General features: G+C 37.9%; 1 long non-coding RNA gene across 1 annotated transcript in view; it reads right to left on the reverse strand.

The window, feature by feature from the left end:
• Nucleotides 1–21,073, reverse strand: part of LOC103095050 (uncharacterized) — a 42,110-nt gene extending 21,037 nt beyond the window's left edge. Inside the window, exon 1 of the long non-coding RNA XR_465136.3 lies at nt 20,717–21,073. This is a non-coding gene — a long non-coding RNA (uncharacterized LOC103095050). The remainder of the gene's footprint in view (nt 1–20,716) is intronic.
• Between the last annotated feature and the right edge of the window lie 1,262 nt (nt 21,074–22,335).

Here is a 22,335-nt window from a genome sequence, read left to right on the forward strand (position 1 = left end):
GTAGAAATTAGTTTCTCTCTGCAAGAAGTATTATATTTTTTAGAGGTTTATTAAAGGTTAAAGATTAAAGAATATACAAGTAAGAAACATGTGCCTAGGCCAGAGGCCTAGACAAAATAACCTCACATCACACAAGAGATGTGCCTGCTTCAAAACGGAAGTCCAAAAGAGCAAGAGCTTCAAAAGCCTTTGAATCAGCTTAAATACCTTCTCAATCTCGGCCCAGATGAGATTACAAGGCATTCTGGGGAAGTGGAGCAAAGGCTCATGGGGATTGTAATCCTGTATTCGAGTCTATTTTTTACAAGAGGAAGAACTGTGGGAGCAGAAACACAGAAGAAAAACAACTGCTTGATCACATGATTGGATGGGGATATGATTGTGGATGTAGACTCTAAATGATCACCCTAGTGCAAATATTAATAATATGGAAATAGGTCTGGATCAATGACACATGTAAAACCCAGTGGAATTGCATATCAGCTACAGGAAGGGGATGGGGAGAGGGGAGGGAAAGAACATGAGTCTTGTAACCATGGAAAAATATTCTAAATATCTAATTAAATTTTTTTAAATGTCCCAAATCATTATATTATGGCAATTTTTAACTACAGTACTAGCATAACTGCTCTCATCCAGTCTGTAGAAATCTAAAGTAAGCCCTGGGGAGTCACCAGGGACACTGAGGAGATCAGGGGATGACCCAGGGTCTGAGGCAAAAGGAGAACCCAGATCTTAACCCTGAATTCCCAAAGCAATGCTTGACTTTATTCTGCATCTATCAGTAATGCCAACAGACTGTGTGACTTCAGAGTTAAAAATTGTCAATCAGCTTTTAATGCCTCCAAAAGGTATTTCAGAAACAATTTCTTTGTAAGTTCAGGGGGTGGCAAGAGCTGGAAAGGAAAAGTTGGCAATGCTCTGAACTTGGGTACTGGCTGTAAACTTCTTTTAGTCTGTGGTCAAGGGTGAGGGGAGATCTCTGGTGCTTTGGTGAGCTGCTGCTATGGGGTCACCCATGCCCCGGGTCCTGATCCTCGGAGAAGGGCAATCACGTTAATGGGCAGAACAGTAAAGGGAGTCAGCTTTTTTTTTGTTTTTGTTTTTGTTTTTTAATTCAGACACTCCTATGAATAACAGCTTGAACTTAGATGAGAACAAATACCGCCAGATTGTCCTTTTTGACAGGTTTGATGTGACTCTGGAGAAAGCTGACATTTTAAAAACCTCGATAAAGTGAGTTCATCTAGGACCCATGTGGGGTACTGGCCCTTAGCACCGTCTTGGCAGCTGTTGGACAAAAGACTCCTCTGGGGGCTCTTGGAAGAAGCATCAGAGCCGCTGGAAGCCAAGCTGCTCCCACAGCTGTTGGGGCCAATGTCCCTACTGTAGGGGAAGACAGAAAATATGGAGATGAGGACGGAAGGGAAGGGAGATTTCCATGGTGCTGGAATGGTCCAGGAGAGGAAAAAAATCCAATTCGGTGTGCATTTGTTCAGAAAGAACTTCGATAGTAATAGGTCAAAGTAAGGGGGGCTCAGTGGACTGAGAGCCAAGCCTTGAGATGAGAAGTGCTGGGTTCAAATCTGACCTCAGATACTTCCTAGCTATGTGACCCTGAGCAATTCATTTGATCCCTATTGCCTAGTCCTTACCGATTCTAATATGGAAGGTAAGGGTTTTTTAAAAAGAAAAATATAAATAAATAATAGATCAAAGTGAAAGAAAGGAAGAAAGGTTCTAATGACATCTTGGAGCTTTTGTTGTTGTTGTTGTTTCATTTTAAAATAAATACAGTAAAAAAGAGTTGTTGCTTTTTATCTTTATATAGTAATAGTCCTTCTAATGGGACTTGTCATGTCCATTCTCCCTCTCCTACTTCTAATTCATCCTTCACATCTCTGCCAAATTAACCTTCCTCATGGAAAAAGAGGGCATCCTGATTCCACTGTTCCTTCAGGAGCTCCCTAGTACCTCCTGCTTAAAGTGCAGATTCTTTTGCTTTTCATTCAAGGCTCTCCATGTTCTGAATTAAAACTATTTTTCCAATTTTATTTCACAGTACTCCCTAATATAACCCACCATATAGCCCAGTTGTCTGAAATACTTGCTGCTCCCCATATTTTCCTACCTCCATGCATTTGCTTAAACATTTCTCTATGTCTATAATATTCTCTTCTGGACCACATAGAAGACCCTAAAATATATATTAGCTCTTTCAAGAAACTTCCTTATTCCCTACCTTATTCTCTAGTCATTAATGTTATCTCCTCTTTATAATTCATCAAAGCACTTTGAACTTCTCATTGGCATTAACCATGCAATAGTTGTCTGTTTTGGTGTCTTAACCCTCTTTTTTAACTATGAGTTCCATGAAAGTAGGACCATCTCTCTCAGAATCTTTTCATCTATCCCAGAATCTAGGGTTGTTGTTGTTGTTGTTCAGTCATTTTTCAGTTGTGTCCAACTCTTTATGACCCCCTTTGGGGTTTTTTTTTTGGCAAAGATACTAGTGTGGTTTGCCATTTCCTTTTTCAGTTCATTTTACAAATGCGTAAAGTGAGGCAAACAGCATTAAGTGACTTGCCCATGTTCACATAACTAGCAAATATGAGGCCGTATTTGAACTCAGGAAAATAAGATTTAGTTAGGATTATTCTCTACAAATGGCAGATACTCATATAAATATAAACTTAATTTGAATTTCAAAAAATAAAATACATTTGGCAAGAATGACATTCTCCACAGGTCACATATTCCAGCTGAGGAAGTCAGCAATGAAATCTGGCTCCTTTTAAGTATTAAAAAATAAAAGAAAGTCTATATAACTTTTTTCTAATTTTTTTGCATTTTAGCAAATAGAATTAAATGACTTCTTTCCTAAATCCTTACCTTTTGCCTTGGAATCCATACAAGTATTATGGCAGAAGAGTTATAAAGGCTAGACTATTGGGGGTAAGTGACTTGTCCAGGGTCAAACAGCTAGGAAGTATATGAGGCCATACAACGTGACTTCTAATGAAGTCTCTTCACAAGGGAAAAACAGTTATTTATTGTATCACAAACCTCTTACCAAATGAGTGGTTCAAAGGAGCTTGCTTAAAATTACAAATTTGAACTCTGAGTGACAAAAAGATTTTGCAGGCTATTAGAAATATAAAGCTGGCAAATCCCCAAAACAAAATGAATTGAGATAATCAGACTTGGAAAGAACTTCAAAAGCCATGTATTCCAACCCATATACAAATAAGAAATTTTCTTGGATGGAGCTAGCTCAAAGTGTCTCTTGACTATTACTTTTTCAGTGAAAATGTTTGCCTTGAAAAATGCTACAAATCACAGGCTTTATTTATTGTTTTGTTGATTTCTAGACTTGGGGAAAGTGATAGAAAAAAATGTTAATAATGCATATTAAACTTTAAAATGTGTCTTCATTTTAGATTGTAAACATTTACCAACCTCTACTTCTGGAAGCAGTTCATTACACTTTTCAATAGCTCTTCTTTAAGGAAGCATTTCCTTACTCCAAACCTAAATTTGCCTCTCCACAACTGCTACCCACTATTCCTAGTTCTGTGCTTTAGGGAAAGTAGAACAAGTTTAAACAGCTTTATACATGACAATCCTTCAAATGCTTTTTTTGCTTCATTTTTAATATCTTACTTTTTTCCAATTACATGTAAAAAGTATTTACATTTTTTTTTAAATTTTGAACCTTCAAATACTTTTAAGACAAATATCATATCACTCCTAAGTCTTTCTAGGCTAAACATCCTCATTTCCTTCCATCAATACTTACATGGTATGGACTTATGAACTTCAACAATCCTGGTTGATTTCTCTTGATGCCCTAAAGTTCATTAATATCTTACCTAAAATGTGGTGCTCAGAACCAAACATAGCACTCTTGATTATGGTCTGATGAAAGAATAATGGAATTACATTCCAGGTACATGATAAGCACGTAATCCATATTTTATTTTCCTATCAAGTAGAATTAGTAGAATTTTTAGGGTATCTCTGACTTATCAATGAAGAAGATATATAAATTAGTATACTTGGATGGTCTCATTTTCGTTGGAAAGAAATTCAGTGAGAAAATATTGGCAAAAGTATTAGCTCTGCTAGACTAGAAGTCATTGGTCAGGAATGACCCACTGATAAGCACCCATTCTGCAGATTCATGGTTAAGTATATGGGTTACATAGGGTCTCAACAGGGAATAAATAGAAATTCAAAGCCAACAGAAACATTCATCAACAAACATATTTAAAGAATCTCCAAGATCAAACATCTTTTTGTGGTGGCAAAGAATTAGAAACTAAATAGATGTCCATCAATTGCGGAATGGCTGAACAAATTGTGGTATATGATGATGATGGAATACTATTGTGTTATAAGGAATGATGAACAGGATGATTTCAGAAAGAGCTGGAAAGGTCTTTATGGACTGATTCAGAGTGAAATAAGCAGAACCAAGAGAACATTGTACACAGTAATAGCAATACTACAGAATGATCAAATGTGATAGACTTTGCTACTAACAGTAATACAATGATCCAGGACAATTATGAGGACTTGTGAAAAAGAATGCTATCCACCTCCAGAGAAAGCACTGTGTTGGCTTTGGAATGCAGATGAAAGCATACCATTTTTCACTTGTTTATTTGGGTATATGTTTGGGGGTTTTGGTTTTATAAGATTAGTCACTCACAAAAATGAATGATATGGAAATATGTTTTGCATGATAGCACATGTATAATCTAGACTGAATTGCTTGCCAGTTCAAGGAGGAGGGAGGGAAGGGGAAAGGGAGACTATTTGCATCATATAATTTTGGAAAACTTATGTGTAAATTTATTATATAGAATTTTCTGTGTTCTACCAAACGTTTGTGAAGAATTATGCTGCCACTTCCAGATCACTTAACAATTTCCATTGTGAGGATATGTGTGGGGATTGAGGAAAGTAAACTTTGCTGTTTACTGCTAGTAGAAGAGAGAGCAATCTGACCCAACTCTTTCTACACCAATGGAATCAAAAGCAAATAAAAAATGGAGGCTACTAAACCCTACCAAGAACCCTGCCAATCTCATATTGACACAGAAAACCACAAGTTAACATTATCTATGTTCTATTGTGTTTTTATTTATTCTGTGGAATATTTCCTAATTAAATTTTAATCTGATCATTGGGAGTACTGCCAGCTACAATGGCTGTTGTGAGCTGCAACACCTCCTATGACACCTCTGTTCTATACCATTTAGGGAAGTGGTGTGAATACATTTTCAAGCACTTGGTCAATAACCTCATCATGTATCTGTTATGGCTTATGAAGATCTCAGCAAGTCTTCTGTTCTGCACATTGGTTCAGAATTAGAAGGCTTGGTATTATTTTTATAATTATGGGCAAAAATGTACAAATTGCATTTTTTTATTTTTAAAAAATCAAAGGTATCAATAAAGCAAATAAAAAGGTCTATTTATTGCTTTTTCATATTTTCATTAGGAATGCATATTCTCATAAAGTTCTATAGACATGAGAAATTAGATATATGAATGAATAACTGCTGATATCCCTTGATTACTTTTTTTTTGGTAATAAATATTTTGGTATGATAATATATGCAACTTTGACCTTGTTTCTAATTGTGTCATCTCTAGTATAGATGGTGTGACAATTAAAGTAGTGGTTGATATAAACTGTGACCGCGGAAATATGGTTTCAAGATATTGTCTTGAGTTAAATCAAATATAAAGTGGTTGCCAGGGAAAAATTCCCAAATATAAAATATACCCAAGTCAGCTGGGTTTTTATGGAGATTTTAATTAATACAAATTAAGGACTTAATGAAAGGGAGAGAGAGAGTAAGAGGAAATAATGAAAAAAGGGGGTAGGCCAGCCCAGGCCAGCCTAGGCCAGCCTTGGCCCAAGCCCTAACAGAGATCAGTCAGTCTTTAATCCACTCACCACAAGATTTGTCCCAAGCAAGATTCTAGTGTTCAGAGAGACCCAGATACTCCAACTAGTCCGAGCTCCAATTCAGCTTTGGCAAACTGAATTTTCAGCCAGCCACCCAGTTCTCTCAGAGAGAGTTCCTTTTAAAGAGATTTTTCTCCTATGTCACCTCCCCTAAGTTCTCCCATCTACCAATCACAGTAGACATTTTCCAAAGGACAGACCATTCTTAATTCACACCTGAGTAGACTAAACTTCTGAGTAATTCACATCAGAGTAGACTAAAACTTGAGTAAGTTCACACCTCTTTGCCCCTTGCAAATTTGCAAGTTGCTTGACCTTTTAGTGAGTAATTTGACCTTCATAGGTACTTAGCACCTTTTTGTATTAGATCTAAAAATAGACTTAGCTTAAGGCTTTTGTTTCACTATAAGTATGAGTTAAGTACTTTTTCATTGTTCAGTAGTTCAGATTAACCAAATCTTAGGAAGTAGGGTCTGAGAATTTTTAAGATTCACAATGGGCTCAGTGGTCCAGTCTACTGTCCTTCCTGTCTTTGGTTTATTTTCTGCTTTGTCAAGCAGCACATCAGGAGCTGTGATATGAATCCAAATATGTACTCCATTGGCATGGAAAAAGAATATTTTGCTTTTGGAGATCTTAACAGATCATTCCCACTTTTTTTTTCCTATTATCCTCCTTCCCATTTCATTCTTAAATATTCTCAGAATGGTCTGACAGTTGTATTTTCTACCAACCTTACTTTCTTCAGACTTGTTTTCCCTCTATTGCTTGTCTATGTTACATAAAGTGATGGTACTCATGATTTTCAACCTCCTCCTCCTCCATAAAATTTTGCAAATAACTTTCTATCTCAGACAAATATTGTCCTTAGCTACTATGTCTCCCTGCTTGGCAAGGAAATCAAGTGTTTTCTGGCTAAGGTAGTTTCTGGGTTCTTTTAGATCCCTACTTTTATTTTGCATTGATTAAATTTCTATAAGAAATTATCTTAGTCAATATTGATACATTTTCCTTTAGCCACCTCCAATTGAGAAGGAAGCAGGATCAATAGCTAATTTAAATAGATGAGGATGAAGCTATTTTAATTACTTGCCATATCTTCTCATTTTTATTCTTCTCATTTCCTACCAGTTTTGATCTTTCTTTGAACATTTCAATGACTTTATTGTCAATAGCCAATTTGAAAGTGCCTCCTATATTGGGAAGGAAAAAATGTCCTTTGGGTTGATATACTAAAGTCCATCTTTTATGATGTTATTTGATAATTGAGACACATCACAGAAAGATACTCTCTTGTTGAAGAAAACATTTTAACACTAACCTGTACCTCCTTCTTTGGCACCCTAAGACAACCTTTGGATTTTAAAGGGAAGATTGAAACTACAACTTGCTTCTTTCCCCAGTCTCTAGTAGGATAAGAATGAAGACAAAGCTTTTTGTTTGTCTGTAAACAAGCTTTTTACAATAGTGCAGTACTGAAAAGTGGACACTCTCTGGGTATTCTAAAAGTCTCATGACTTCCTGGCTTATGAAAGAGCCACTTCTTGTTCAGAGTGAGGTTGGAGGGCACTAGTTGGAGGGACTTGAGAAAATGAGGTCACAAAGAGCAAAATTGGAGTAGGGGAAGGAAGTAATGTTTCTTGCCTCCAAATTGAGGACAGAGTTGGTGGCTAAGGGAGCATTAACATGCCTCTGGTCTTGGGGCACAACTGGCTCTGGGAGAAATGGCTAGTAGACTGCCAGTATGGGTGGCTTAGGTGGTCTGGCTCAGAGCCGACTAAAGGAGTACTGTTGTGCCCAGGCTGGCTCAGGGCTGGCTAAGTGAATGCTGAAGCCCCCAAAGTCTGTCTCAGAGCTGGTAAAGCCAGCTCTGGGAGGAGGCCACTAAGGAATCAGCCAGCCACACATGGCTGGTGCCTTTTCTTTCTCTGGTCCGCTTTTTATTATTTAATAAATAATTATAAATTAAGATACAGTCTCCAGAGAATTTTAATCATAACAGGATGTTCTTATGTGTAACAAATTTCTTGCATGCAACAAGCCATATGAAAGTGATGTCCCTTACAGATGAACCATTATGCAGCACTGTGCCTCTCTCCAAAAACCCTATTACTTCACAACCCCATCTATGTTTACTTTACAATCTCTACCTAAGCCCCAATCCCACTAGAAACTCCTTCTCCTTTTTCACAATCAAACACTGCTATAAAATATTTATATCCTCTGTTGCAATGAAAAATGAAATGTTTTTTTTTTTGAAATTTAAATAAAAACACTTGGTAATATTAGCTATAACAGAAATTGAAGCAAAGTTAGAGTTTCCTCACTCTGCCCCTCAGATGAAGTCTCAATCAATCAATCAATAAGAATTTATTAAGTTTCTACTTTGTACCATGTACTGTGCTGAACTCTGGAGATACAAAGTCCAATAGAAAAAGACTCTGACATCAAGGAGTTTTCAGTCTTCCTGAGGAAGTCAACATATACATATGATACAGGCTGAAATGTCCCACAAACCTTGCCAAGTAGTGGCAAGCAATCAAAAGAACACAGAAACAATAAATAGTTGATTAGTATGGGGACCTTTCAGATAAGACTTATGGGTTGCTAAGATTTGCGATTATGAGAAACTTCTTACATCAATCTTCATACATAGCCTCAGTCCATGATGGCAAACCTATCGGATACATGCCAGAGGAGGAATGCAGAATGCTCTCTGTGGGCACCCCTCCCACCCTGTTCATTACTAGAAAGGCAGAAGGATTGGGGCAGAGCTGCCCCCCGCCCCCCATTTGCCTGATGACATTTTTTTCTTATCTTCTGCCCCTCTGCCCAGCAGCCAATGGGATAGCACAGGGGCAAAGGTGGATGGCTCACAGGTGGCAGAGCTGGAGGGGAGCAGAGTGCTCAAGGCTACTCCCCTTCCCCTCTCCACATGCCTGAGGACATTTCTCACATCCCTGCCCCTCTGCCCAGCAACCCAGTGAGAGCACTTTCTTCCTCCCCTGTGTAAGGCAAGAAGGGGCAGGGTTCACGTGGCACTCAATCTGGGTGGCAGGGGGCAAGGGGCAGGAGCAGGGGGCAGGGCCCGGCACCACACCTGGCCTAGGTCCTTGGAAGGGATCTGAACAGTCAGTCAGATTCCTAGTGACATAGGACAAGGCTCAAACAATACCCAATTTCCACACTCGCTGCCTTCCTTAGAGTAGGTGCAGAAAAAAGCAAAATTTGACCAAAAGTTGCTCTGAGAGTTTAACATATCATTAGCATTCCATTTACATTGCAATTTGCTTCCTCTGAATGTACAAACAGATTGAATCATGGGTAAAGTCAAGCAGACCAAAGTGGACCATGGGAAAAGTGACACCAGTTCCTTGGAAATGACAAGGCAATTACCACCCAAACAAATGACTCCTTCTTTAGTAACTAATCAAAATAAAAAGCATTCCTGAAAACCCCTTACCCAACATCCCTTACTTTACCTTACCTTACCTCCTTATCTCACCCTCCTTACCTTATCTTACTTACTTGTTTCTTCTTTTGCTAGCTATTCTATTATTATATTTTCTTATAATAAAGCTTGCTCCCTCATCATGGAGTCAACCTAAGCTGTCAATTCTTTGAACAAGACCATAATTCCACTTTGCTCACATCACATCCATATAGTTATATATTTTTTTAAAAATCATTAGAAAAGAATTTGGGAGGAAGGCACTAGCAATATTAGTGATAAGGAAAGGATTCAGAGAGAAGATGGCATTTGAGCTGAACCTTGAAAGAAAGGAGGGATTCTAGGTGGAAGTGAAACTGGAGCATATTCCAACCATATGAGCGGTAAGAAGCCATATTTGCCTGGACCAGTGTGGAGGGGAATCACATATCCTGTAGATTGGGGTCACAGTAGTGAAAACAGAATTTAAATACCAGACAGAGGAATTTCTATACAATCCTAGGATGAAGTGATCCAGTGTCCCTAAAGGTAGTAGATACCCATAGAAAATTGAGTAGAGAAGAGACCAGGTCAGATTTGCCCTTTAGAAAAAGCACTATGGCAGCTGCCTAGACAATGGATTGGATTAGGCAGAGACCTGAGGCAGGAAACATTTGTGAGAATCTGATTTAAGGGGGTGGTTGTGTGAGTAAAGAGAGGAATATTTGTAAGAAATGTTACAGAGATTAAAATACACACACACACACACACACACACACACACACACACACACACACACACACACAGTTTTGACAACTGATTAGATATGTGGAGTGAGTGAGAATGAAGCATCTTATCTGTAGAATAGCCATAAGGTTATCCCTAAGTAAAAGAAAGTGAAAGAGTGATCAGATTGGAGGAGAACCAGGAGAGAGGTGTCACAGTCATCCAAAAAGGAGGGACTGTCCATCATCTCAAATGCTACAGAGAAGCCAAGAAAGATAAAGACTGAGAAAAAGCCATTAGATTTGACACTTACAAGATCGTGGATAATCACAATTTTTTTCTCTCAGCCAGAGTATGAGCATTCTCTCTTTTATATAGATAAAGGAAATGCTGTCACAAGAAAGATAATAAGTGATAGCGGAGAGGGCCATTTTAGTTGAGTGATGATGCTGGAAGATAGATTTACAAAGGAGGGAGAGAGGAGTGAGAGAAGATGAGACAAAAGCAATGAGATTCAATAGTTTGTTTTTCCCCTGGGAGTTTGGTCAATAAAGGGAAGAAAGAAATAATTTAATACTTTCATGGTAGTGCCAGCATGGAATCTAGAAGCCCCCCAAATTGTAGCTTAGTAAGATTCCATGACCCACCAGTAGACATAGCTTGAAGGTGAAAGCCCCAGCTTTGACCTTGTCCCAGGAGAGTCTCTCCCTGAAGGAAAGTCCAACTTCACTAGTCTCCCACTAAGGACAGACCTTAAAGGAGTTTAGGTAGGGAGGGCTAATCCCACCAGATGTTGAGTATTTCTTTTGTCCCAATGGTTTCTCCCCTTAGGCCAAAATCCTTTACTGAGGTGGCCTAGCCTTGGGCTGAATCTTTCCCTTTTGTGTCCTTTGTAAAGCATCAGCCCCTCACTGTTATTCCTGTCTGGGACTCCTCATTTTCCTTTGTTACCATTGTAAAGCCAATCAACTATCCCTCTCTTCAGTCCCCAAGTTCCCAACTTAACTGGAGTTGTCAGTGTAGTGTGGTTTGCTCTCCCAGGGGTCAATGACCAGAGCATCCTCAACCCTTGGAATTCTGGGTAGGTGTGTGGCAAGCAGCTCTTCGTGGAGGCCTAATTTAGCACTGAGCCCCTTTCCTTAATTAAAGAGTGATTTTTTGGACTATTTAATAATTCTGTGTTTTGTTTTTTTTCCCAGTCAACAATAGGGTCTAGTGAAACTTTAAATAATAATAATAAAATAAGCTCTTACCTTCCATCTTAGAATAAATACTGTGTATTGGTTCCAAGGCAGAAGAGTGATGAGGGTTAGGCCAGGATTGGCAAACCTTAAATTCAAGCTGTCTGTGAGCTTTCCTCTTCCCCCCTCCCTCCCCCATTATCCAGAGAGAGTGGAGGGACAAAGTGCTGACTTTAGGCCACTGGACAGAGGGGTGGGGCATGCAAAAAATGTTTTCCAGTGCTGGGAAGGAACAGCTCCCCATGTGCTGACTCTGCACAGTTGTGGGGAGGGGGAGGAGCCTTCAACACTCTGGGCTAGGCAATGAGGGTTAAGTGGCTTGCCCAGGGTCACGCAGCTGAGACATGTCTGAGGTCAAATTTGAACACAGAACTTCCCATCTCTAGGCCTGCCTCTCAATCCACTGAGCCACCTACCTGCCCCCTTAGTGAGACTTTTTTCGGAGCTGAAGAATCGAGCAGGTGTGCAAAAAAAAAAAAAAAGACCCAATAGAAAGGGAAAGATTTAAGATTACAGAGAGGGGAAGATTATGGGGATAATCTATTGGAGAAGATAGGAAATCAAATGAAGTGTACATTATTGGTCTTGATAAGGTTAAGAATTATCTCTAATTAGAAAATGGATGATGGTAAGAGGAATTAAGATGAAAAAAAATTGGAAAGGGAGAAAGTTCGCTGAGAAAGATCTCTATTCAATGAATTATATATCTCAGTATTTTGCCATGAGGATAGGAGTGGGGAAAACATGGAAAGTTTTTAAAAAGAATTGAAAGTATGGAATTTATACTTTGGAAAGTGAGACAGAGAATCAATAAGGGAGGGGTAAAAGGGAGGGGACAGTTGGGTAGCTCAGTGGATGGAGAGCCAATCCTAGAGACGGGAGGTCCTAGGTTCAAATCTGACCTCAGACACTTCCCTGGGCAAGTCACTTGACCCCCATCGCCTACCCTTACCACTCTTCTGCCTTAGAACCAATTCATAGTATTGATCCTAAGACAGAAAGTAAGCATTTTTACATACACACAAAAGGTAAAAGTCACAGTTGAGATTAAAAGAATATAAAAATGTAGTGGAGTCAGTCAGTATCATTGTATGCTTCACTCTATGCCCATTCTCATGCTTTTTAGTGGGTGGAGCATAAATCAGGAAATACTTTCCATTTCCTGCCACCAGGGGTGCAAAGGGAGAGATCACAGTCAGTAGTAACAACTGCTAAGGAAGCAAGTGAAGAAATATAATCAGAAGAAAAACTGTAGTTGTTCCATTGGTAGATGAGTGCTAGCCTGTATGTGAGACTAAGTAGCTCAGGTGTACCACAACCTTGGTGGATGACTCAGTTCTTTTAGTAGTGTGCTATTTATTCATTATTTATTCATTAACAAGGATCTCACATTTACCATATCATGAGAAATTAATACTTATGGATGGTACAAAAAAAGTTTGATTATTCCACTTCTTCTGCCAATCTGCCATCATCCCTGCAAAAGGAGAATGGGATCACACAGATTCCTAAGAGCCATTTAAAGATTTTTTTCCTTTGTTTTATGAGTTCTTATAATTAATTAATCAATCAACAAACATTTATTAAGTACCTGCCATGTGCTTATTTTATATGAAGCAAAACACAGTCCCTCTCCTTAAAGAGTTTACAATTTAATGGGGAGATCAGCATGCAAACAAATATATAGAAACAAGCTATAGAGAGAGTAAATGGGAAATAATTAATGGAGAGAAGACAATAGAATCAAGAAGTATTAAGGAAGACTTCCAGCAAAAGATGGAATTTTATTTGGAATTTAAAGGAATCCAGAGAAGGGGTTAGTAGTAAGAGCAGAGGAGGAAGAAGATTCCAAGCTTGGGGGACAGCCAGAGAAAATGCCTTTAGTCAAGAGATTTAGTATCCTGTTTGTAAAATAGCCATGAGGTTATTCCTAAGTGACTAGCCTACTAATGGCAAGCCTCTCTGTACTTAGCTCAGCTGATCCTTGGGAACCAAACTAAATCTGCCACCATGATCATTATCTTCCAGCAGAGGAGAAACTCCCACAGCTGGCATCCTTCTAGATCAGTCTTGAGGAACCCATGATCATTTCCATGCCAAGATGAAGCACTAACATCCGACTTTATTGGAGACTTTGTTCTATATTCTCCCATAAATCCTCTGGTGGGGGAAGGGAAGAGGAAGTGAGGAACCCAACAGCATACTGGGCACTTTGTTCTGTCTTTGATGTTATTTGAGTACCCTGCAAAATGCAAAACTATGCTGCTCCTCCTATGAAACTCCATGTTCCATCTCCTAACTCCATGACTTTGTATTAGCTGTCTCTCATGCCTAAAATGCACTCCCTCCTTACCCTCTACTCCACAGAAACCCTCTTTCTTCAAGATGCAACTCAAGTACATTTACTTAGTACACAAAGCTTTCCTGATCCCCTCATTTGCTAGGGTCCTCTCTCTCTCAAATTATATAGTATTTTACTGGCATTTATGCAGCCAGTATTCTACTATGCATTTTACAAATATTATCTCATTTGATCCTAATAACAACCCTGGAAGGTAGATTCTATTATTATTCCCATTTTAAAGTTTAGGTAAACTGAGACAAATAGAAGTTAATGTAACTTGCCCAAAGTTTAATAAGTCTCCGAGTTCAAATTTGAACTCAGATCTTTCTGACTCCAAGATCAGTACTCAATCTACTGTGCCACCTAGCTACATTAGAAAGTATTTTCCTTTAGAATAGAGATTGTTTTGTTTATTTTATCTGATTCTCTACCACCTAGTACAGTGTCTGGCAAAAGCAAGTATTAATAAATGTACATTAATTGATTATGATTGATTGCTATCCAGTTATTATCCCTCACTCTCACTATATGATTACTTCATTCCTTTTACTGATTAAACTTCACTTTGACATTTTATACTGTACTCCTTTTGCCACATTATCATTGCTGGATCCAATTTATAATCTCTAGAATATCCCTACATTGCCCTTTGTGTCACCCAAATTTTTTTATTCCTCAGATAGTAATGTTTTAAAATTAAGAATAACAAAAGAAAGATATCACCAGGAAAACATTTTTTTACAAGGATGTTTAGTTGTTTCAATGAGAATGAAGGGGTCTTTAATAGATTTATATAGTCCTATGATAGCCCTATATAGGGTGTGATGGAATAAATGACTATAGTCCCTTCTGCCAAGAAGAGTAGAGCTGGTGGCTGCTTGAGTTCCAGATTCCTAAACTGCTATAAGGCTAAAAGTGGGCCAGATCTACAGAGTAAGTCTGGCACCAATATGGTAAATTCCAGTATTGTAGGGCCGCCAGACTGTCTAAGCAGGGGCAAACTGTCCCAAGTTGAAAACAGATCATATTAAAGTTTCTGAATGTATTGTTTTGGAGATCAGATCCATGAATGTCCACTGCACATCCAGCCTGGGAGAAATTAGGAAGATTGTCTTTTTTTTTTTAATTCCTATATGATTTCTCACTTATAATCTATCACTATTATTCAATTCCTGGTCCAGTTCATTAAACATCTGCAGTGCTTTTCTAAACTGATGGACCAATTCAATGAGTTATCCATGAAACTACAAATCAGATAAATGTTTTTCATCCAATTGATTTTTCCTTGTAGGACTGTTAAACTGAATGTTTTTCAAGAACCTAAGCATCTCATTTAGGGGTATCTGCTATATTCAATGAATTGATACAAGCATCACAAATTAGAACATTTAGAGGACCTTAACATCTATACTGAATTGATAACCACCAGAGTTAGTTACAGGTTTAGTGTGGCCTAAGAGAAGAACTTTTACCTTGGGAAAGATAACCTGTGGCAAAGGACAGTTGCTGGTCCTAGCAGTCTCCTGGAACTCCAACCACGGGCAAACCTACAGTGTCACCCATATCCAACCCAAATTCAGAAACTTACTAAACTCAAACTAGAAGCGCAAACGTTAAACTCTGCCTTATATAAGACTACTTTAAATTCTCTGAAAGCTAGCAGAAACAGACTTAGTCACCCTTGAAATCCCTGAGGAACCCAGCACTAAACACCTGGAAAAAGCAAAGAAAATACAAAATTGAACCAAGCAAGGTTGACATTCCCACCAAAGATGCATAAAGACTGGGTTCTAATATTTATGTAGAATCCATCTATGATGTACTCTGCACTGAAAATCCTCTAAGACAGTGACAAAAATGTCCTTAGAAAGTGTATACCTCTGTTTTATGAAGCTTGATATAATGATCGGATCATCAAAGTTCTCTTACTTCTTTCAAGTAATCTTAAATGATTTTGACATATTCATGGGAAACACCTTTTTAGAAAAGAGGCTTTGAGGCTGTGTTTTGCTCTAGCTAGTTAAAGGATATTTTAAATTTAGAATAACCATTGTGGGTTCTTGTATTTTCTGTGTAACCAGGGTTCTTGTATTTTCCGTGTAAAACACCATAAAACCCAAAGTTTCTTTACCTACTTCATGTGCTAGCTCAATGCTATGGTACTTTGGGGATGCCAAACTCTCTGTCATCTGACAAATATGAGATTCAGCATCGAAGCACTTGCACTTTGAAATAATGAAATGTCCCCTTATTGGCCACTAAGACGGGAGGGGGGCAATGACTCAGTAGACCTTTTAAAAATGAGTTACTCTGCCTCATCTTCCTTCCTTGAACTTTCTAATAGTGGCAAATAGCTCTCTTTCACTAGACTTCCCAAGACAGAATAGGGGATGGGACAGCACACTTTTCTCCATCCTGGCCATCAAAGTGACTGCTCCCATGTGAGAGCTGGAGTAGGGAAACTTGATTGAGCTTTGACCTGGTCTCCTGGAGGTCTTTTACATTTTTGTATGTCTTGGCATCAGTGCTGGGATGAATTTTCCAGGTGTGAAAGTGATCTTGTGAGTTTTAGAAGTCCTCAGTCTATATGGTGGAGCTGACTAGCAAAGGGAGAAGGGCTAGAATTGGAAAAGAGAACCACTGATAAGAGAATGAGTCCAAGCCTCCCATAATTGGTCAGTCGGCATGGACTTTGATGCAACAATGAGCTATAACAGTTCTTATTCAACAGCCTCACAAACTGTTCTATGCTCTAAAGAAGTTTAAAAATCAAATCCTGGGGAAATGTAGCAATATTGTTTTATCTGCACCTCAGTCAACTGTGTAATTGTAAAGATGAGTATAGAACATTATTTTCTTCTCATATTTTCATCAAATCTATCCTCATTATAGATCATTCTCAGAGTTTTTAAAGATATGAAATTAATTCTATGAATCAGAATTCACTGATGTTCTCTCAATCTTCTTTTTGTGAATGATACCATCTGTGATTTTTCCTAATGATTTAGTATCCTCGTCTTTCAAATATCTCGACAGATAATTACTCAATGTCTTCAAAGTCGTGTTGGCACCATAAAGACATTTGGTCTGGCCCTATTGCTCTTTCTATATTTGTTTTCTTTAGTGTCAGTAATGGTACTTCATGCAACATATTGAGGACTGTAATATTAAAATCCAAATGTGGTTACTGTCATTGATGAAGAAAATAATTTGTTATAGAAAGCTTTAAGAACCTTTATCATTTTTCATCTGATTGTTGTAATACTGTTTCAGTTTCATATTTAAGTATTCTTGGGTTGATTGAGCTTAATGGGGTCTCATATCAAGCTTACTGGAAACTCATTTTTCCCTCCACCAATTCTTGCTGTTTTAGGAAGTAACATAACTCATAATCTTCCATGAGCATCTGCCATTAGGTTTTCAAATGAGTTTATATTCTAAATCAGTTTTACCCTTGACTACTGTGTCTCTGCTGGGCAAGAAGATAACTGTCTCCAAATGCAACAACTCTCTTAAGTCAAGGAACATCATAGGACCCTAGGTTTAGATTTACTTTTATTAGATATAAGTGGAAAAAAGGTGATGGACCCTGGCCAGGCTCAGAAGAAAAAGAAATAGGAATGTTTTCTTTTCTTTTTGGTCTTAATTAATTTAATTCTTTTTTTAAAATCATGATATTAATATTTATTCTTACAGACAGATATTAATAATAATTTTATTAAAGTTCTATAAAGTAATACTTAAATTCTTATTTTATAATGTTTTAAGGCTCATAAAATGCTTATATTATTTCATTTAGTGGGATTCTATTTTATAACACATTTTTTAAATTAATTTAATTAATTAATTTAAAATATTTTTTTCATGGTTCATGTTCTTTCCCTCCCCATTCCCCTCCCACAGCTGGTGGTCAATTCCACTGGGTTTTACATGTGTCTTTGGTTAAGACCTATTTCCATATTATTAATATTTGCACTAGGGTGATCATTTAGAGTCTATAACCTCAATCATATCCCCATCTGCCCATGTGATAGAGCAGGTTTTTTTTTCGGTGTTTCTACTCCCACAGTTCTTTCTCTTGATGTGTATAGCTTTCTTTCTCATAAGTCCCTCAGAATTGTCCTGGATCATTGCTTTGCTGCTAGTAGAGAAGTCCATTACGTTGTGTTATGGGCATTGTATCCACAGAAACTCAGGCAAACCATATCAGGGAAATTCCTTTGCTCCCTGAGGTCCTCAGTGACTCCCAGTCTAAAACACTTGACCTGAGAGACTACCCTCCTTTGATTGCCCCATTGAAGAAAGATAAAAACCCCAGAATGGAGGCATTGAGGGGGAACCTGGTTGTTTCACTTATACTATCTTGCTGGCAAAGGATTTACCCCCTTGTTATTTCACTAATAAATCTTTCTCTTTTTGCCTTTGAGCCAAGTTTTGGAGTCTTGCATTCTTGCAGAAAGTATCCTTCCTGAACCCAAGGGGTACATATCTGCACCCCACAACAGTTTGATTGGGCCACAGTCTATCAGGCTCTGTGTATAAGGTTCTCCTGGCTCTGCTCCTTTCATTCTGCATCAATTCCTGGAGGTGGTTCCAGTTCACATGGAAGAATATTTTATTTTCAATAAAGTTCTGGTCTATACACAGAGTTGATAGTATGATAAAATCTTGATTAACAGGAACACTTTGGGAATTGGAGCAGATGTGTTAGGAGATTTTGAACCCTTTGAGGGCACAGGCAGCACTGGTTTTCATCACTGTATCCTCACACCTAGAACACAAAGCCTTGCATTTGATAGACACTTCATAAATGCTTGCTGAATTATTTTGTCAAATTAATTAAATCATATAATTAACTGAGATTAGCTTTTTTTTCATCCATGTTTCAACTACTGCTGTGGCCATAATTTTTTCATATTATTTAATAAGTAGACCCCACTCAACTTTTCTCCGACAATTCAGCACTTTTCTGAATCTCCACGTCATGATTCTGAACATTGATGAGGGTTCTGAATGACAACGATGGAGTTAGAGGCCATGAGGTCAGATCTTGTGGGTGACACTTTCTAACTCAATTATTTTGGTTAAGTCTCTTAATTTTATTGGGCCTTATTTGTCCTATCTGTTAAAAGAGGGGATTGAACAAATTGGTATCAGTAGTCCCTTCTAGATACAGAGCTTTAGAGGACTTTCTATAGGGTAGGTCTAAGAGATTGGATTAAATAGATGTCTACCCCAAGATAGAGGCTAGAAATTTGACTGAGGGGAAGAGGGCATTAAATAAGTATCTAGTATCTTTTTTTTTAATTTTGTAATCTGTCCCTGGCTTAAATCAAGTAAAGACTAGGGGGAGGGGGGATTGGAAGATTAAAACACCTTTCCTACTTCACTTTTCACTGCATATTGTATTTAGTACAAAGAAGTGTAATAGGTAAGACTTTTCCACATCACTTTTACATAACTAATTTAAACTCTTCTTTAAAAATCTACATCAGCATTATAAGTATTTCTCTATCCATAATCTTGGCTACCTTTAAAAAAGAAAGCTCTGGTGCATACCCTTTTCTTTTAGCTGAAAATCTTCATGATAAAAGCAATTAAAAAAAAAAAACAAGACTATTATTGGGAGAAGAGGATTAATTTGGCCAAGTGCAATCCACAACCATCTCCCTCGGCCAGGAGATAGCTTTAGCCTGCAAACTTTGGCTGCTTTGCCTAAAAGGCTTTTGGGCTGCAAGTGGTGCTACTTGGCCCTTCCCTCCATCTTCTTTGCAAAGGTGAGAGACAGTGAGTGCTGAACCTACAACAATGTCAGCTTATTCTACGTGTTGGTTAGATTTATCTGTCAATAAAATTTAGTTAAGTATCTCCTATGTCCTAGGAACTAAGCACAAGGGGGTTGCAAAAAGAGGCAAGAGGCAAAAGATAGTCTCTTTCCAAAGGGAGTTCATTATCTAATGGGAGACAACAAGCAAACGAACATGTACAGACACGCTATATACAGAATAAATAGGAAATAATTGGGAGAGGAAGGCACTAGAATTAAGACTTCTTAATTTTAAGGAAGGGAAAGGCTTCCTGTAGACAATGAGATTTTAGTTGGGATTTAAAGGAAGCCAGAGAAGGCAACAGGCACCGTTGAGAAAGAAGAGAATTTGGGGAGTGTGGGACCGAAAAAGAGTGGAGAGATGGAATGTCTCTATTCCTGGAATAGCCAGGAGGCCAGTGTCACTGGATCCCAGAGTAAGAGGTAAGATTGGAAAGGTTGGGAAAAGGAGGGGTTTTTTTCCCTTTTTTTTTTAGTCTAGTTGATAAAAGAGGGAGTGAGAAGGGAAACCTTGGGAACATAGGTGATTTAGAAACAAAAGACATCAACAAAAATGTAATTTTTTTTTAAATTATTTGTTTGTTTTACACTTAAATACACAATTAATTCCCTCTCCCATTAGAGAAGGCATCATTTGAAAAAAAGATATATGTATATATAAAACTGTCTTACTTATTTCTGTTTATCAGTTCTTTCTCTGGAGATGGACACACATGAGTTGTTCTTCAAACAATATTTCTGTGGCTGTAAAAAATGTTCTCTTCATTCTGCTCATTTTCTGCTTCATAATTTCATGTAGGTCTTTCCAAGTTTTTCCAAAATTAACTTTATATACCTCACAGAGCTATTAACATATAATTTAATGTGTAAAGTACTTCGCAAACCTCAAAGTACTCTATAAATGCTAGGTATCATAAACATTAATATTAATAATAATAATTGACTTGCCTACGGTCATACAGAAACTCTTGTCTTCCTAACTTTTAAGTCCATTGCTCTGCCTTCTACTCCATACTGACTTTTCCTATGCCATGCAGCTAAAATCAACATGCCAGGGCATGGGATTGTACAGCTAGGAATATTCTGCTTTGAGAGACACTCTTCACCTTTCCTCTGAGCATTTTCTGCCTAGACAACCCTAGGCTTTCTTTTTTGAGCTACTTACCATCTTTTGCCTTGAGGACTTCATTTATGGTATGATTTTTCTCATCCCATTTTTACATTGTTTGGATTCTGCTTAGCTTCATCTGTTTTCAAATTCAGGTGGCAGGGTGGTATCATAGAGCAGTAGATGAACTGGAAAAGAGCAAATGGGATCAAAGGAATCAAAATATCCCAGACCGACTTAGCCCCTCAGTTTCTTCCCAGGCATCCTCATTCCAAGTCTCAGGATCAAGACCCTTTCAAGTCAAGAACTAGACTTTCAACAGACTTGACCTGGCATCATGGTAATTTTTTGTTGCAATGTATAATCCACTCTCACAATCAAAGTCTAAGCCTGCTTTTGTTCTGCCTCTGCTTGCTTTTGGCATATGTCCTAGAATGCTTGCAAAAAGTTAACTTATGAACCTCTAGTTATTTCTTCCTGCTTAGCTTTGTTCCACTTCCTCTCTCTCTGAAGTTTGCTTAGAGGGACAATCACAATCACCACAAAATAATAAATTTAGAACCAAAAGAGACCTTGGAGGTCATTAGATCCAATGTTCTCATCAATCAGTCAGTCAACACACATTTATTAAGTATTAGTCATGTGCCAGACACTGTGCTAAGTGTTAAAAAATTTTCAGTTGTTGTTCATTCATTTTTCAGTCATGTCCAACTATCCATAACCCCATATGGGGTTTTCTTGGCAAAGATTTTATAGTAGTTTACTATATCCTTCTCCAAATCATTTTTAAGATGAGTAAACTAAAGAAAAGAGGGTTAAGTGACTTGCCAAAAATGATAGTTAGTAAGAGTCTGAGGTCAAATTTGAACTCAGATCTTCCTGACTCCAGGCCTGACATTCTATTTATTCACTCTGCTGTCTCTAAGTGCTAAGGATACAGCATTTTATAAACAAACAAACAAATAAATAGAGAGAGATAAATGGATGAATGATTAAATAGATGAATAAATGTACATATAAATAAATGAATGAATGAATAAAAATAAGCAAAAACAATCCTCTCCTGAGAGCTCATATTCTAATGGGGGAGATTTTTATGATTCTAGCTCAGCCTACCCATGAGTAATGATACTTTTTCAATTGTTTAGATCTGGACTTATTTGTGTGAAAAATATTTTGTAATTCTGTTCATATAGTTCCTGGGTTTGTCTTGACAAGTAAATCATTCAAATCTACTCTTCAGGAAAATCACTTGAGCAGCTGTGTGGAGGATCTATCAGAGTCAGAAAAGACCTGAGGTAGAGACCAATTAGGCTATTGTAATGTGAGAAGTAAAAAGAACTTGAGCTAGAGTGACTGTATTTGAGTAGAGAAAAGGAGACTAAAGTGAGGAGTATTTTGGTGGTAAAACAATACAATATGGTCATTGACTGGACAATATGAGAATGAAGTGGTAAAGGGAGTTACCCAAGGTCATGTAGATAGTAAGTGGCTTTGGGGATTTGAACTCATATTCTATTAGTGCAAATCCAACACTCTTTCTATTGTATCACAATGGGCTTCAGACAAACCTCAGTGCCAACAGAAATTATGAGTTGATGGCTCTCTGCCTCAAGAACGGAATGTTTGAATCTTCTATAAAAGGGGCATGCTGGAGCCAGCTCACACTGGTTCAC

This window comes from Monodelphis domestica, chromosome 3 (assembly GCF_027887165.1).
Source record: "Monodelphis domestica isolate mMonDom1 chromosome 3, mMonDom1.pri, whole genome shotgun sequence".
Classification (NCBI taxonomy): Eukaryota; Metazoa; Chordata; class Mammalia; order Didelphimorphia; family Didelphidae; genus Monodelphis; species Monodelphis domestica.